Source organism: Eleutherodactylus coqui, chromosome 3, assembly GCF_035609145.1.
Source record: "Eleutherodactylus coqui strain aEleCoq1 chromosome 3, aEleCoq1.hap1, whole genome shotgun sequence".
NCBI classification, from domain to species: domain Eukaryota; kingdom Metazoa; phylum Chordata; class Amphibia; order Anura; family Eleutherodactylidae; genus Eleutherodactylus; species Eleutherodactylus coqui.
Window position 1 is genome coordinate 180,331,057 of NC_089839.1, and position 13,842 is coordinate 180,344,898.

Genomic DNA, 13,842 nt, shown 5'->3' on the forward strand with positions numbered 1-13,842 from the left:
CCCATTGGAATGAGCTGGAGGGGAGGACACAATCAGCCGGCGAGAGGGAGGGAAGGGAAAAGCTCAACGGCATGACAGCCTCAGTGTATTTGCAGCGGGGTCCATGCCATGTGAATAGGTGCACAAACATTAGATTTGTGCGCCAGTTCACGAGCTTTTACGCCACAGATGTTAGCGTATATCAGGCAGCCATGAAAACGGTGGACCATATACGCTCGTGGGAATGAAACCCCGGGGCAGAATCCTCATCGGAGTCTGTAAACCTATTCTAATTATCATAGACCGCCTTTGCCATATCCCAGCATTGCATGTGATAAAACGTGTCATCATAGCTAGCTGTTAGATCGCTCTGGTTCAGCTTTGGCATCTTGAGTCAAGAAATTCAAGCTATCTTTGATATCAACCCTGATGGTCTATCTTTCAGAAGTCTTCATCTGTATGGAGTTTATATATTCTTAGACATATAAGTTATTGTGATGCTTGTGTATTGTTCTAAAGTCTATGATTCGGGATGTCTCATCTCCTTGAGCACTCCTTCAGCAGGCTCTCAAATGAAGAAACCAGCATAAGAAGATCTTGAATAATGGCTAGGAAGCGGTGGTGGGGTCATAATTCACCTATGCACCAATTTTGGAATCAGGATATTGGGCACAAAAAATACTTGGTAGTGTGGTGAGGTTATATGGCACCGATTTTCCAAAAACATTTTGGTGATGTCTTGTGTGTTATCTGTAGATGTTCTACTTTTTTCTTTAAAGGCCTGAACTTTTAACATTTATATAAGTACATTGGTAGAAGCAGGTTTTTGTGAGACATGCATTTAGTATAGTTGTAGTATAAAGTACACACAGACTAATTTATAGCTAGACATCCTAGCTTGGCGCAGCTAAAGACAAGAACAAATGGTGCCTTGCTACATGAAGGAGGTCAGTATGAATTTGCATTGTTCAATAAATCGAGTGAGTTCAATGACTTCTCGACCATATTTCTCGACCAAAGTAACAATTGTAAATGTTGAAATCTTTGCTGTTCATTGTCGCCAACACTATGAAGAGAAGCTCAGTTTATATTTCAAGCTACACTTTCTTATGAAGACAACCCCTGTCCTTATGCTTCATTAGGGCATATGGACACCATAGAGGGGGGGTCCTCCAATTGAGGTCTTCTTCCATAAGCGGGAACAGAGAGCCACTTTGTACAAACAGCTCTCATGCTGGCATACTTGGGCCAAATTCACACGGATGTATTTGTGAGCGTGCACAATACGCAGAAAATAGAACTCATTGATGTCAATGGGTCAGTTCACATTTCCGCATTTTGCGCGTGCATTTTGGTTGTACAAAAAAGCAGCATGCTTTAATTTTCTGCACACTGCACATCAAAGGTCCCCATAGAAGTCAATGATGGGTGCACAAATGTGTGCGCAATATGCAATGAGATTCTGCTGGAAAAAGAACACATCTGGAACTCATTAAACAAATTAGCCATTTTAATCGCTGCATTTTTGTTTGCTGCGTGCAAATGAACATGCCTTGTGGGTGCAAAAAGTACAGTAAAATATGCCGAAGCGCACGCAAAAAAGCATTGTTTGTTCCGCAGAAACGCTGCAACCATGTGTGCGCAAATACACATACACTTGTGTGCATATGGCCTTAAAATGTACTTGTATGACATGAACAGGCACGGTGTGTTTGACTGTTACTGGGCGGCTATCAAATCAAATCACAAACCTTTGATCTCATTCGTTATACTTTTTATATGCTGCAATCCACACAAATTGCTCCATCTGATCAGTGTAGATAAAGGGAGGGACGCCCTTCGTTGAACCCTTGTCAGCACTGTCACAGAGAATACCTGGCCCGTATGTTTGGGTCTTCTTCACACACGCAGATTTAGGTGCAGAATTACATTTGTGTGTTAGAAATCCACAACAATAATTCCGCAACAATGTCCTTAATTTCACAACAGAAAGCTTTTCCGCTGCAGAATTGCATCTTGTGGTTTTGAATTAAAGACGTGCGGATTTTAACAGATGCAGACTGCGCAAGCCCCATAAGGATAATATTGTGATGCAAAAATGTCCATGTGGACAGACGAACGTAGGCGCAGCTGCATAGAGTGTGGTTGTGCCTTAACTAGGGGAATTGCTTCCCCTTCGCCAGATTTTCAAACTGGGGTTCCTAGAAAGCTGGCAATTTTGCCACCCCTTTAAATCCATGTTTGCCAATGTCTAGCTCTCAAATTTCTCATGACATGCCAGGTAAAAAATACCCTAACTATACCATATATGGTTACGTTTGGAAATGCTACAATATCAATACAGAGTATGCTCATGTATGCTATCTATTTCTTTAGCATTCCACCAGTGTTAATATATAAGTGTTAGGATTCGCTAGCTGTTCTGTCCCCCACTAATGCCGAAGCACCTCTGGTTATGTCAAGCATCCTGACCCTAAGGAAGGCTCTTAGGACTCCTACACACTTGCAATCACGATATTGCTGCGTTTTTTTTAACGTGAATGTCAATAGGCCTTTCTAATGTTAAAAACGCATTGCACAAAAATCACAAGTTTGTGCTTTGTGATTTTTGTGCGATGCATTTTTAACATTAGAAAGTTCCATTGATATTTGCTTTTTAAAAATGCAGCAATATCGCAATCGCAAGTGTGTAGGAGGCCATAGTCTTTTAGTCCAGCTGAAAGTGCTGTTGTTTTGTGCTGACTTCCTGACCTCCACTTGCTGTATAGACCATTCTCCTGTCTGCTGCCTGCCCCAACTCCTCATAGAATCATAGAATGGTAAAGTTGAAAGGGAACTCTAGGGTCATCGGGTCCAACCCCCTGCTCAGTGCAAGATTCATTAAATCATCCCAGACAGATATTTGTCCAGCTCTGTTTGAAGACTTTCATTGAAAGAGAACTCACCACCTCCCATGGCAACCTGTTCCACTCATTGATCACCCTCACTGTCAGGAAGTTTTTTCTAATATCTAGTTTGTTTCTCCTCCCTTTGAGTTTCATTCCATTGCTTCTAGTCTTTCCTTGTGTAAATGAGAATAGGGCTGATCCCTCCGCACTGTGACAGCCCTTCAGATATTTGCAGACCGCTCTTAAGTCTCCTCTCGGCCTTAATTTTTGAAAGCTAAACATTCCCAGATCCTTTAACCGTTCCTCATAAGAGATGATTTGCAGACTGCTCACCATCTTGGTAACTCTTCTTTGAATTTGCTCCAGTTTGTCTATGTCTTTTTTAAAGTGGAGTGCCTAGAGCTGGACACAGTATTCCAGATGAGGTCTGACCAAGGAAGAGTAGAGGACAATAATTACCTCATGTCATCTAGACTCTATGCTTCTCTTAATACATCCCAGAAGTGTGTTTGCCTTTTTGGCTGCTGCATCACATTGTTGACTCATGTTCAGCCTATGATCTATTAGTATACCCAAGTCTTTTTCACATGTGCTGCTGCTTAGCCCAATTCCTCCCATTCTGTATGTGCTTTTTTCATTTTTCTTGCCCAGATGTAGGACTTTGCATTTCTCCTTGTTAAATACCATTCTGTTAGTCACCGCTCACTGTTCAAGCTTTTCTAGATCATTTTGAATACTCTTTCCCTCTTCCCTAGTGTTAGCCATCCCTCCTTGCTTTGTGTCATCAGCAAATTTTATCGGTTTCCCATCAATTCCCTCCTCCAAATCATTTATAAAAACGTTGAACAACACTGGGCCTAGGACAGAGCCTTGTGGTACCCCACTTGATGCATTCTTCCATTTGGGTGTGCAGCCATTTATGACCACTCTTTGAGTACGATCACTCAGCCAGTGGTGAATCCATCTAACAGTTGCCTTGTCAATCTCATATTTGGTCATTTTTTCAATAAGTATAGTATGAGATACTTTGTCAAATGCTTTACTAAGGTCAAGATATACTATATCCACCGCATTTTCCTGATGAACAAAGTCAGTGATTGTCAAAAAAGGAAATTCACCATTTCATCGTGTAAGCATCCTAAAGCATCTTTGGCTTTTCTTTTGCTTTTGACATACCCCCCAAATCCTTTTTTATTGCTTTTGGCCTCAATTAATTATTAGCTTTACTGACACTTGTCCTACAGTTTCTGCAGACTGCATTATATTTTTTGTTTAGATATATCCCCCTTTCCATTTGATAAACATATTTTTCTTTGCTTTTATCCGTGTTTATCAGTGTTCATCCATCCTGGTTTCTTTAAATGCTTCCCATTATTCCTTTTTTTAGGGATTGTTAATGATTGTGCTTTGAGAATCTCATTTCACAATATTTCCCAACTTTCTTGGACATTCCTGTCCTTAAGAACATCCAGCCATTGGATTCTTCCTACGCTCTTTCTGAGTTTATTAAAATCTGCCTTTCTGAAATCCAACCTTGAGGTCTGAGTTTTCTCTGGTCTTCCTCCCCTTTTTATCCAAAATTCAAGGATAGCATGATAACTGCCTCCTACGATCCCAGGCACCCTTACTTCCTCAACCATTTTCTCCCTGTTTGTAAGAATTAGGTCCAAGATTGCAGATCCACTTGTTGTCAGCAAGAGCGGATAAGAATTTGTTGGATCCATTATTTTAACCTAAGAGAGATTCCCAACAAATGTCTGGATAGTTAAAATCTCCCATGATCACTATGTCATGCTTTTTGGAGAGCTTAGCCATCTGATGTAGAAAGAGCTCATAAATATCTTCTGCTTATCCAGGCGGCCTATAGTAAATGCCTACAATGGTGTCCTTTCTGTTCTCTCCTTGTATTCTAACCCAAACAGTTTCTACAGAACTCCCAGGCTCTGAAGCTTGAATCTCTGTGGAGATATATACTATCCTAACATACAACACACCTTCTTCCCCTTTTTAGGTCTGTTTCTTATAAATAAGTTGTATTCTTTAAGCCTTGTATTCCAATCATGTGTATCATTCCACCAAGTTTCCATAATGCCTATGACATCATACTTCTCTTCCTGTGTTAGGAGCTCCAATTCCCCTTGTTTGTTTCCCATCCTCTGTGCATTTGTGTAAAAACATCCTGACCCATTCTATTGTGCTGAACCCATTTCGCGTGCTCTGACCTCTGGCCTGTCCCTTGTTTTGAGGTTATGCTACCTGCCTTGATCCAGACTCCTCTGACCACACCTCTGTTCACCTGCTCCAATACCACACCCTGGTCTATTTCACCATCAGCTGCCACATAACTGGGAACACTGGGACTTAATGATGACCTAGTTCCAAACTATTTTAGAGCACTGCTTCATACATAGTAATAGACTAGGCCAGAGGCGTAACTTGAAGCTCCTGGGCCCCAATGCAAAACCTGTAACAGGGCCCCCAACTATAATGCTTTATTCATAGTACTGGGCTTCCTATATGGATAAGAGAGGCCTTATGGGCCCCCTAAGGCTCCTGGGCCCGGGGGCAACCGCATCCCCTGCATCCTCTATAGTTACGCCCCTGGACTAGGCCTATTAATAAAATCTTTCCCCAAATCATAGCCAACCTTAAGGAGATAATCTTCAAAAATGAGTGCAAAGGAAAAATGGCAGGTGTTCCCTGGGCCACTAATCTAATCCCTGCTTTCACTGACCAGTCTAATCTGAAAAAAATTATTTTTTAAGTACTCATGGTCGGGGCTACAAGGTCGTCCATGGGAAATTGCAGTTCACAACCAGGTTACCATGCTGGCAGCTGTTTGAATTCAATGCTTTGTCGAATCTACAAATAAAATAACATGGATATAAAAATAACCCAATAAGGATGATGGGGCAGAATATGACACCATTCTGCAGGTGGTGAATGTGCCTGAAACTGCAGGAAGAACGTAGGAAAAATCCAAGGGAGTCACACATCATTGAAAGTATGAATTTAACCCTAACTTGGGAATAAGGCAGAAATTATGCAATAAACCCACTGCCTCTGCTCATATTTGCTGAAAAATCATTGTCACCTGCTGAGTTTTTGTATATTCAGGATTATCCAGCTGGCATGAATAAATAAAAAATACAATAAATCTTGTTATTTGTATAGCACCAACATTAATCCTGCAACGCTTTCAAGTAATTTATTTATTTAACATATCTATCTTTTTCATTAAAAGGTGCAAGCATGGATGTGTGTTACTTCATCATACACACTTGATAAGATCTCACTTCTGTTCAAGGTCATGCTTGCCAGCCTGTCTCTGATGCTGGCCTTAGGCTTTATTCACATGAGCGTATATCCGGATATACACTACCAACTGATGCATTGGATTCCAATTCATCAGATCAGACGGGCGATTTTCCAACGTGTAAAAGCCAGCCAGGAACTATTTTTCCCAGTCAGAATACGGCCGCTGCCATAGACTCCTGTGGGAGCCTATGACAGTTGTCGGAGAAGGGAGGTGGGAGGAAGTTTGGCAGCGTGTCCGCTAAACTTCCACCCCCTTCCCTCCCTCTCTCCGCTCCATGCCGGCTGTTTGCAATGAAAGGGGGCGGGGCAGAAGCTAGTTTTTAATTTGCCATACCGTCCCACCCCCTCCTATTGCTAGCAGCCGACAAGGGGCGGAGAGGGGGCGGGAACTTAGCACACTAGCAACCACCCTGTCCCGTCCCCTTCCCTTGCCAAGAGCCGGTGAGGGGGCGGAAAGGGGGAAGGCATTTTAGCAGAGCTAAACTTCCCCTGCCCAACGGCAATCTGGGCTCGGCGTATATGTGCCGAACCTGGGCCGTCTAAACAGGTGCACAAATAGCTATGCTCATGTGAAAGAGCCCTTAGTTTGTGCAAGCTTGGAGAAAATGCTGGGTAAGCAGTCTCTGGGTCCAGTGCAACAAATGCATCCATTTATCACACCTTCTCTGTAGTAAACCAGATGCAAAATACCAATAAAATGGTACATGGATTCCCAGCCTCTTTTATTGGTAGTTTCATTCTAGTTCAAGCACCTGCTGGGTATGTGATGACACCCAAGGCATGATGACATCCTCTGGTAAAATCCTACTTGGCAATTGTACTTCAGATTATTTGTGATGTCACGGGCCTCTGTCTATCTCATATTCAGCTGAATTAGTGTTCCTCTGGATTGCTTCCATACTCCATTTCCTCCAAGTGCCAATGATTAGCTAATTTTGACAAATGTTCATCATGTTTTGTTCAAATGCAGCTTATGGAAAAACTCATCTCACATATTCCTTAAAGGGGTCGTCCCGCAAAAGCAAGTGAAGTTAAACACTTCTGTATGGCCATATAAATGCACTATGTAATATACATCGTGCATTAAATATTGGCCATACAGTGTTATATACTTACCCCCCCGGTGTTGGCGTCCCCATCTCCATGGCGCTGACCGAAGCCTTCTTCTGCCTCGATTAGACGCGCTTGCGCAGTCTGCTCTTCCGTCCTGTCGAATGGGGCCGCTCTGGCGTGCTTGCACCGCACAGGTCGTCTGCGCCTGTGCGGCGCGAGCACTCCGGTGCGGCCCCATTCAACGGGACGGAAGAGCAGACTGCGCAAGCGCGTCTAATTGAGGCAGAAGAAGGCTTCGGTCAGCGCCATGGAGATGGGGACGCCAACACCGGGGGGTAAGTATATAACACTGTATGGCCAATATTTAATGCACGATGTATATTACAAAGTGCATTTATATGGCCATACAGAAGTGTTTAACTTCACTTGCTTTTGCGGGACAACCCCTTTAAGCCAGTGAGTAATGTTATATAGATCTATCTGGGTATGAAAGAGTTTTTCCAGCATTGAACAAGAGAATGTGTGTGGAGCTGCTTGTTCCAGTGCTAGAATAACTGTCACAATGTGCACCACTGGACAGAGCATGCTTCACAATGCACATGACCAGTGTGACACCAAAGGCATTGTGAAGCATAACAATTCTTGAGAAGCTCCTTGATCCCGTTTTCATTGACGGCACCCTAAATAGTGATGATCTCTGAACATTCTACACATGACGGTGGACGAAATGCTCAATGACTTGCCATTAGCACAATGTCAACGGTTTTGGTACTAGCACAATGACACACTACACCTCATTCTGGGAGAGACATGCATCAATGCCTCACAGTTCGATTTGGGAACTCCTGGATTGGACAACACGACCCTGTTCCTTGGCAACAACCCTGTTCCTCGGACTTGACCCCTCTAGATTTCTTCTTGTAGGACCACCTTAAGGCAGTGGTGGATACCCTGTTGCTGGGGATCACTGGGGATATAAATAAGAGTGGCCTGTGAGACGGTGACCCCAGAAATGCTACATGCTGTCCATTCTGCCATACTCCAACCATCCTTGTGTAGCCGCTGACGGGAGTCATTTTGAACATTTTCTATGAGGTTATAAAGCTCACTGTTTTTGTTTTCAGTGTTGCATTTGTATTCATCCTTTACAGTCAGAAATTACCTATTTGTTATGCTAATTTGTCTTAAATTGATTCCTTTCAGTTATTTCTGCCCTGGAACAAGCAGTTCCATACATATATCCCCATACAATGCTGGAAAACTTTAACCCTGGAAAGGCATTTCTGTGGAAGCCCTTCATACGTGGTGGGTGAGATTCACAAAATCTGGTTCCTATCTCAACTTGTCTTCTTGTAGGCTTTAGCACATGAACCCTAATTGTTTTCTTCTCAGAAGCCTCAGAAATTTGCAGTGGGTACCTGCAAATGAACCTTTAGGGATAACAACATTTGCCCTTGGTAGCCCACCTTAGCAATCTTCTAGTAGTCCCACTCACTTCTTCTACTTTTCTATCCTCTGTGTTCCAATGCCTACCCATAAATTGGTTGTTTTTTTATTTGTAAAGTGTTAATAAAATTTGGCATGAATGGCAGAGGAGAGGAAGGATGAAAAAATGTACCCTAGGAATAAAGCCTCACAGTCTTAACATTACATTTTACTTACAGAACAATTTAGAAGTCTGCTCTACTTTCTGCTCTTTCATAGTGGGAACCTCAAATATCTGAGTTATCACTCTGTTTCTTTTTACTACTGCAATATTTCTACACATTGATCTAAGTTATAAAAACTAAACCTAAAAGGACAGAATGATCTCTTTGTAGAAGTAGTATGTCTTTCTTTTAACTGTCTTGCCATGTCATTTACACTTGTCAGAATATAGCATCTGCGGTTTTCCCAGAGGTTCCTCTTTGCAACAGTAAAGGGGTTTTTGGTGTTTGACTAACCCACCATCTCCTGCCTATCTTGTTCTGAGATTTCTTAATCTTGAAACCAGTAGTGGCAGAAGGTTCATTGAATTTCCAAAGCAAAGTTGACCATCATGCTCAGTAGACCACTGTGGACTCCATCACTCTGTCGTTGTACCTCATCCATACTATCCTTTGACGTGTCTCGAAAACTGGAGCTTCACTTTGAAAGCCAGGGCACATATGCAGAAGAGCATGTCCTCGGAATAGTATTGAGCAATTATTAAATTAATTAGGTCAGGAGTGACTGACCCAATTTAGAAAATAACTGTGAATCGGGACTCCCAATTCTGACATACATTAAAATCAATAGGAGTATAAATCTGCTTCCCTAATTTGGCCTCCTTGAACAACAATGGAGGCAGCAGTGGGGATGTTGGCAACAGACCAGTGGTCAGCACTGCTGCCCTGCAGTAGTAGCGTCCCACGTTCAAATCCCCATCAAGGTCAGATTCAAACACCAGCAGTGCAAGACAACAGTGCTAAGCCAATACAGAGCCAATAGTTTGGCATTTTTGCTAAAAATTGGATTGGAATGACTCTGCTACTCTGGCCTCACACAGTGGCTCAATGGCAAGAGGAAGGAAATGCCATTTTCTGGGCCTATGATTTGGTCAGCTATTTCTGCATAGCCAATGTTGCTGGATTTTCAGATAAGAACAAGTAAAACATTGTTTATCCTGCTTGGCAATCATTACAAAGTAATGCAGGGGCCATCCAGAGTTGAGCATACTGTTGGCAGATACAATGTGTTACATGCATCAATGGTTGGTCCAATGAAAGTGTACCTTCCACCACTTCACATTAAGCTGGGCCCAATGGAAAACTTTGTCGTAGCTATGGATCACAATGGAAATGGTTTTCAGTATCTGAAGGTCAAGTTTGGAAAAACCAAAACTGAAGCCAAAGTAAAAGCAAGAATTTTTGTTGGTCCTGAAACCCGTGAATTAATGCATGATGACACATTCAGATCCAAATTAGGCATGCTTTAACTAGTCGCTTGGGATGCATTTGCGCTAGTAGCGTAAAACTTTCTTGGCAACCACGCTGAACTTGTAAGCCACAAGTTAGCAGCATATCAGCAACTCGGCTGCCGAATGTCGCTCAAGATTAAATTTTTACATTCTCATCTGAATTTTTTGGGTGATGCAAGTAATGAACATGGGGAAAGATTCCACCAAGATAAGGCCACTTCAACCCCAACATGATGGGTGACTACTGCTGGCTTCTACAGCGGTCAACAACAAACACTCACAAGCGCAAAAGCAAGTGCCTAAAGCACTTTTGAACAGTGTATGTGCACCGCGTTAAAACTAAAGTAAACTTTTTATTCACATGTTTGTTAATGTGAACAAGTTTTTGTAATCTCTCAGGTTTGAAGTACTATATAGTTATGTACAGTGGCTGGAAAACGAACATACAATCAGTTTCTCACGTCTGTATAAATAGCCAATGACACAGTGTATATCTTCACAACCTGACATTCTAGGCAAAATCTGACTACAGATATAAGGTGGCTTCACATGAGCGTGTTTTTGTGCGTGCTTATGCATGCACAAAAACACGCTTCTATTTACAACAATGCATTCCCTATGGTGTGTTCACATGCCTGTGCTTTACAGGTGTGTGCCTGCAAAGATAGGACATGTGTGTACAATAGGGAATGCACGCATTGTTTTCAATGGAGCCAGGGCTGCTGAAAATCCCCGCCTGCTGAAAGAGCTGAATGTGATTGGCTGAGGTGCTCAGCCAATCACAGGCAGCTCTCACCCGTCATTCATTCGGGGAGAGCTGCCTGTGATTGGCTGAGCACCTCAGCGGCGGAGAGGGGAGTATATTTTTTACACTAAAATCTTTCTTTTTCAGGGAAGGGCTTATATGTAAAGCCCTTCGCTGAAAAAGAATGCAGGGGTGCCAGAAGAGCATTGTTTTTAATGGAGCCACCAGCAGCAGCCGTGGCTCCATTGAAAACAATGCACGGACCTGCATTCACACGTGTTTTTGCACGTACATGGATGCGCACCTATGTACGCACAAAAGCACGCTCGTGTGAAGACCCCTTAGACCCTACACACTCGGTTTACCATAGGACACATGAAATACCCCAAGTAGTAAACAAATTTTTTTTTTCTGATCCACTGTTACTGATGACCTATCCTTAGGATAAGTCATCAATAGTTAATTGCCAGGGACCTGCCACTGAAGATCCATGACGATAACCAGTGCAGCAGGCTAGACCTGAATCATAGGATACAGGAACATAAGTGCCCTAGCCTACTTCACTCTCATTGAAATCAATAGAAGCTGAAGCCGACTATTACACTTCCGCCTCACACACCGAGGTTAAACGCGGAAGTTTAATAACTGCTTCAGCTCCCATTGATTTTTGCTACAGCCAGTAATAGACAGATGTAGTAGAGATAAGTTAACGATTGTAATGACAACTGATAAACTCATCCCTGCTACACCTGTACATCTTCATACACCCCTCTTGCGATGATTTCAATCATTTAGGTTTCTAAGAGGATAACATTTTTTACTGTGAAGCCTGAATGTTATATTTATCGCCTGTTTGTGTTAAAATCTTTCTATAGTTTTAACTTGAGGGAAACTTTGAGCTATTAAACAAGAGCAAATAATAGGAGCAAAGTTCACCTGCGATTACCTGTGATCATAAAACAGCAAATGTTATACTGTAGAACAAATGAAACTTTACAGTCTATTTAGTGAAAACACAATTGTGAAGGTTGAGTAATAAAATAATTGCTGTGTTCAAATTTAACTCCTTCACCGACAGCATTTTCAATGCGTTTACCCCTTAAGACCTCCTAGAAGTCTGAAGACCCCATAAATTCCATTTAGAAGAATATTAAATGCGGTGACTTACTTGTGAGAAGAAGATGATCTCTGGCTCAGCGGCCGTTCAGAACAAGTTAGTTGTCAACCAAGTGTATCTGTTGGCAGAGCTGTTACTCTCCGGAGGACAATTCCTGTTTGACAAGCTAAGTGAAGGAGGCAGCTTACACCTACAGAAGGGAGGAGATTCAGTTTGATAAACTGGTATTTCATGCAGTGTGATGATGTTCTTAAACTTCATCTACCAATCTTGCATCACACCCTGATTTGTAAAAAGTGCTACGTTGATGTCTTCCTTGTAGACACCCAGTCCACGTCAGAACATCAGAAGGTGACTCGTTAGATTAGATGTCTTCTATCACTTTCTGAAAAAGCTAGGTGATTATCAGTATGTCATGAATCGCAGCTCTCGCAGGAGCTACGTAACTTGGTATACCAGCCCTACCTAGTCATGTGAGTAATACATTCACTTTGATGCTGTCGCTTTTCCATGACTGTAGAAAAGCAAGGTGACATTTGCTCTCATTATAATGTCGATGCTGGTTATTACCCAGCTTTCCTGTAAACTTAGAAATTGACGAGAAAGGGAAAAGCTTAAAGAGGTTCTCCGGGATTTTTACTATTGACAACCTATTTTCAGGTTAGGTCATCTCATCAATAGTTGATCAACAGTGGTCTACCGCTCAGGATCACTGCCGGTCACCTAATTCCTGGCCCTGCTGTCAGTATGGACAGAGCTGCAAACAGAAAGCAGTACCGTATTACAGTGGCCTGGTTTGGTACTGCAGACACAGTTCCCATTGAATTAAAGCGGCGCAGGCTGCTGCGGATTCTGAGTTAGGGACCCATGCTAATGAACTATTGATGATTTATCCTGAGGATAGGTCGTCAATTGTAAAGGTCCTGGAGAACCCCTTTATAGGGGTCGTACAAGGTTAGAAAAACATGACAACTTTTGTCTATAAACAGTGCCACACTTGACTATGGGTTGTGTCCAGTATTGCAACTCAGCTCCTTTCAGGTGACTAGGGTTAAACTGCAATATCACATACAACCTGTGAACAGGTGTGGCAGTGTTTTTGAAAAAAAAAACAGAAATGTTTTTTAATCCTTTAATCCAACAGTTTCAACTGGTTGCAAAACTGCAACTTTCATCTTTCCCTGACAGCCAGAAGCTGTAGAGTTGTAGTTTTGCAAACAGCTGAAGAGCTGCGGGTTGGAGATCACAACTCTGGAAGCACCAAGAGTCTTGAAGATATTCTGTGATGCAGAACTTCCAGGTAAGGGCATATTAACAGAGCTATGTTTTCAGCCCATGTGCTGTCCGTGTTTCTGACTGCACACAGACCCATTAAGGTCAATAGGGCTATTTACATATGTGAATTTTTGCACAGACTGTTGGTTTGTGTAAAATAAAAAGTTGCAGCATGTTCTTTTCAGGTCTGTATCACGGACGACAAAAGGAAATGCAGTGTGCATCTGTAAGAGAGGAGACGTGCGAATGCAGAGGCAAAGATTTAGGTGCACAAGCGAAGATTCGGGAACTCGAGCGCTGGGTGTTAGCTGCACCTCAGAATGCTCGGGAATGTTTTAAGCATTACTAGTCTATATATATAAAATTGAATGTATGCGTGTCTGTGTGTCTGTCTGTGTGTTTGTCCTTTATGCGCTACTACACCATTCATCCGATCGCCATGAAACTTTGGGAAGTTGTTGAGTTCACTCCTGGGAAGATTATAGGCATAGTACAAATATTCTATGATAAATGGCGCGCGTGCGAGCGT

At 42.4% G+C, this 13,842-nt stretch overlaps 1 protein-coding gene across 1 annotated transcript in view; it reads right to left on the minus strand.

Moving 5' to 3' along the window:
• FAM3D (FAM3 metabolism regulating signaling molecule D) overlaps window positions 1-12,245 on the minus strand; it is a 75,307-nt gene extending 63,062 nt beyond the window's left edge. Inside the window, exon 1 of the mRNA XM_066596610.1 lies at window positions 12,090-12,245. The gene's annotated coding sequence lies outside the window, so the exon portion shown is untranslated. The remainder of the gene's footprint in view (window positions 1-12,089) is intronic.
• Window positions 12,246-13,842: the final 1,597 nt, after the last annotated feature.